The sequence below is a fragment of the Tarenaya hassleriana genome, unplaced genomic scaffold (genome assembly GCF_000463585.1).
Source record: "Tarenaya hassleriana unplaced genomic scaffold, ASM46358v1 Cleome106, whole genome shotgun sequence".
Lineage (NCBI taxonomy): Eukaryota > Viridiplantae > Streptophyta > Magnoliopsida > Brassicales > Cleomaceae > Tarenaya > Tarenaya hassleriana.
The window spans coordinates 128003-133089 of NW_010960850.1; positions in this window are offsets into that span (position 1 = coordinate 128003).

Below are 5087 nucleotides of genomic sequence, written 5' to 3' on the forward strand. Positions count from 1 at the left end.
TTCCATCTCACCCACTGAATCTTAGCTTGAATTCGAGTGCCTCACAAGGCCGGCGATTGAGCTAACGTTCCCATCCCACTCCATCCAACATCCTTAGCCGAAACACGTGAGTTCGAGTGCCAATACTTGTGCCGGTGATTGCGTTGTTCGGGCAAGCTTATATCCACGAGTTCGAGGCTTACATCACCTCTTGTCAAATCCGTGATGAGGGCAGAGGTGTTGGTATCCAAGAAAACGATCCCAAGTCTCGCGCAAAGATTCATCAGGTTCCTGCATAAAAGAGTTGATCTGTTGCTTTGCGAGCTAGGTTTTGCTAGCAGGGAAAAATCGCTGCATGAACTTCTCTTGCATCTAATCCCAAGAGAAAATGGAATCTGGTGGCAGTGTGTAGAGCCATTCTAATGCAGCGTCCATTAGAGAGAATGGAAAAGCCATTAGCATAAGTGACTCATCGGTGACTCCTTGAACCGTCTTCACAGACTGGCATAGCAGTTTGAATCGAGTCAGATGGGGAATTGGATCTTCATTAGGTCTGCCCCTAAATGCCGATGAGCTGAGCATACTGATGAATGCCGGCTGGAATTCAAATTTATTGCGATCGATATCGGGCCGGCGAATGCATGAGATGTTGAGTGTACTTGGGCTGAAGATATGCCCCATAAGTGTCATTGTCATTCTCGACAGCTAAAGCACGTTCCTCCATCTTCTTCTGTTGTTTCTTCTTCTTCTGAATGCGTTTGGCAGATTTCTCGATTTCTGGATCAAAAGGGACTAGGTTGTCAGGCCCAGAACTCCTGGTCATACACCGGGAAAACCTACACACCAGAAAAATAGGACAAAGAACTAGAATAGATCAGGAACGGGATAAAAGTAAACGAGAAAGGATCTAGATTCAAAGGAATCTCTATCCTAGCGCTAAACTATTCCCCGGCAACGGCGCCAAAAACTTGATCACGCAAATCTAGGTATAGAAATAAGCTCAAGTAATAAAAACCTAGATACAACGAATACCGCAAGGATACGGATCAACTGTAGTACCAGGGTCGAACGCAGGGAATAGTTAACACTAAGAACAACACTCGACTAAGATTCAGATCAGCAAATAGCAGATGAAATAGATGAATATCGAAAATAAAGCGATAAATAAACTAAGTAAATCAGATAACTAAACCACTGTAGCTTCGGGATAACCTTAATGCGCAGGGATCGTTTCTAAGGATGGAGAATCTACGAATATCGAACTCTAATCGGTGATCTCAAGTTCTAATATCAGATTTGACTTTCTCAAGTCCTAAATCCACTTTCCAATAATTTAACCTATCGATCTCTCAACCTAATAGATTAAAATATCAAACGCATTAACGATCACTATCACAGTTCCTAAACCGATTAACCTATCTTTCAATAGTCTTAATCAATTCATTCAATGAATTCGTTCCGAATCTAATCTCAACTCTCATTGCAAATCAGAATCTAAAATCAATCAATCAACTGGCGAAGAAGATCAAAAGCAATAAACTCAATTCAATTAAACCGAAGAGTATCCATAACGTAGTCTCAGAAAAAAAAACCAAACAAATCTCTACAAGGTTGAATCCCTAGCTACAGTGAAACAACTACTCACTACCCATAACAAAAAACGAGTTCAAATCAATAAGAAGAAACATAGAAACAGATAAAGAAGACTTGCAGCTATCTCTCGACGACGATTCTTCAATCTCTGCCCCCGGAAAACTCCGTCTTGATTCTCTCTCAAGTTCTCTGGCTTCTCCTGTGATCTCTCGATGATTTCTGAATCCGAAGACATCCTCTATTTATTTCTTTGGCGGCTAGGCTTCTTTCCATTCCGTAAACGGAAGTTCGGATGCAAAAATAGGAAGTTTTCTCGAAACGTAACACGGCCGTCTTGAATGGCAACATGGTCCGTGTCAATTATCTGACCAAAACTTCTGCGCTTCTGCACGGGCTGGACATGGGCGAGTTGCGGATCGACACGGCCGTGTTTGACGTCGACACGGTTCGGGTCAATTGTCTGTAAGAATTTCTTCGTTTCCTTGCCTTTGCACGACCGTGTTTGAACTCGACATGGCCGTGTTCAAGTGCAACTCGAGCTAGAAGTGTCTTTATCGTTCTGTTCCGGTCCAATATGCTCCGAAGTCCTCGATTATGTTCCTCTGGTGTCCATAATGCGTCTATTACCTGTCCAATCACCAAAGAATGCAGAGGAAGCAAAAACCAGTGCTGAATTGATCCTAAAGGTCTAATAACGCATAAAACTGAGGCGAAACCGCTGGACAATGGACTTTGAAATAGAGGATAAAATCGTGTTATCAGCTATCAGTTGGAAGAGTTCCAAACAGCCAACCGTGGCAGATTTGACTACAGAAGCCGAGTACATAGCAGCATCGGGTGCAACTAAGGAAGCTGTTTGGATCAGAAAATTCGTGTGAGACCTGGGCGTTATTCCTAGCATTGCAGATCCCATTGAGTTGTACTGTGACAACAATGGTGCGATTGCGCAAGCTAAGGAACCCCGGTCACACCAGAGATCCAAACACATACTCAGGCGATTACACTTGATTAGAGAAATCATCGACAGAGGAGACGTGAAGATAAGCAGAGTGTCGACAGATGATAATATTGCCGACCCATTGACGAAACCTCTCCCTTCGTCAAAGCATGATGGTCATGTTAAGGGTATGGGGATTAGATGCTTGTAGGATAGATCATAGAGCATAGTGGGAGATTGTTGGTTGTAATGCTCTAGGATGATCCGTGATATGACATTTGACTTTGTATTGATTCATTGATTCATGAATGCATTATTTTCCCGTTATACGATTGGCATGTTTGTTGTATTTCGGCATCCTTGAATCATTAAAGAATGATTCTAAATTCCCTAGTCAGTCATCATCGACTTCTCCAACGGCGACGATGACGGCGCCTTTCACGACGTTAACGACATTGTGGGAACAATGATGAATTAAGACTAGCATGAGGTGTGATCAATGCATTGGATGCAGATCACAATCATGGGTACTCGTTGTGAACGAGTGACTGGATGACCCGCATGAGATTGTCACATGGGCAGAGTCATGACTTGAATCTCAAACAGCAGTTCGTTCCTGGATCCTCATACCTGAGATGTCTAGAGTATCTGATAAGAGGAGTGGCGTGTCTTGACTGCGTCAAACGTCGTCTTTAATCGGATGATTATAACGGTGTTGATCAGATACGTTCACGAATCATATGGAGATAGTAGACATGCAATATGGGACTTGTCACCTCCTTAATAGGAGAGATATCGTTGGGCTCTCTCGTGGAAGTCGTATTATGAAAATGTGTGGCCACACTATAGATGAAGTTGCATCTATTTTATTAGTCGATTTGCCAAGACGAGAAAGCAGTTGAACTTGAAGGGTGGCTCAAACCATGCCCTTGTTCAACTTATGATATCGTGAGACAAAGGATCAGAATTTGAGCTGTTAATGCCCTGGTTGGATCACCTCTAACTCAATTCTAAGTGGGTGGTCATGGCGTCTTGCTAGAGGCTAACCATGACTTGTGGTTTCAGAAAAGGTTCCTAAAGTCACTACCACTTAGAATGGGCCTACAGAGTCACACACCACTAGGGATGGACTTATACGTGAAGAATCCGAAGAATGGAAACGAGAGTTGACCGAAACGAGGAGTTGGTCAGCCCTGGACCAAGTTGGTCAGCTCAGGCGGTCCGGAAGTTAGTCAGGAGGTCATCTGTCCAGGTCTGGTCCGGCTGACCAAGAGTTTGTCAGCCCCGGTCAGGCGGACTGAGGAGTTGGCACATCGGATTGAACTGACCAAGAAGGGTCTTGGTCCGGAGCTGACCACGTATGGTCCGCCGGACCAAACCTTCAGGTCAGGCGGTCCGCGACCTCGGAACTCGTAGATACCCCAACAGTTTCTTGGGTCACGTTGTATCAGCCCAAGGAATCCATGTGGACCCAGCTAAGATTGAGGCAGTTATGGATTGGAAACCCCCAACCTCTGCTACGGAAGTTAGGAGTTTTCTCGGGCTTGCAGGTTATTACAGAAGATTTGTGGAGTGTTTTGCCAAGATAGCTCGACCTATGACGAAGTTGACGGGGAAGAATGTCAGGTTTGAGTGGACTGCTGAATGCGATGCTAGTTTTCGGGAATTGAAACAACAATTGATCTCAGCACCTATTCTAGGATTAGCACAACCGAGTGTATTATATGAAGTTTACACGATGCGTCCAAGCAGGGATTCGGTTGTGTGTTGATGCAGGAGAGACATGTAATCACCTACGCGTCAAGACAGCTGAAGAAACATGAGGAAAACTACCCAACGCATGATATGGAGTTAGCAGCGGTAGTTCATGCTATGAAAATCTGGAGGTCGTATCTGTATGGTGAAAAGGTTAAGCTCAACACGAATCACAAAAGCTTGACCTATGTCATATTTCAGAAGGATCTAAACCTGAGACAACGACGATGGTTGGAGTTGATCGCAGACTATGACCTGGAGCTAACCTACCATCCCGCTAAGGCTAACATGGTAATAGATGTATCACTACAAGAAACATCCGAATTTGCGACGGAAAAATCTGTCGCAATTACAAATTTGCGACAGAAAGCGACGGAATAATTTTCGTCCGTATATCGTTGCGATTTGCGACGGATTTGCGACAGAAAAATCCGTCGCAAATATTTTTTTTAATTTAAAAAAAAAAATATAATATACATATACACACGTATACATATATTCACATATATATATATATTACACATATACGCATACATTATACATATACACATAAATTTATATACATATATACACATACATTTACATACACACATATATACATATACACACACATACATGAACACACATTCATACATATATATACACATATAAATCTACATACACATACATATATATACACATACACATACATATATATACACATACACATAAACACACATTCATACACATATATATACACATATAAATTTACATTACACACATACATAAACACACATTCATACATATTCACACATATACACATACACATATACACATACACATA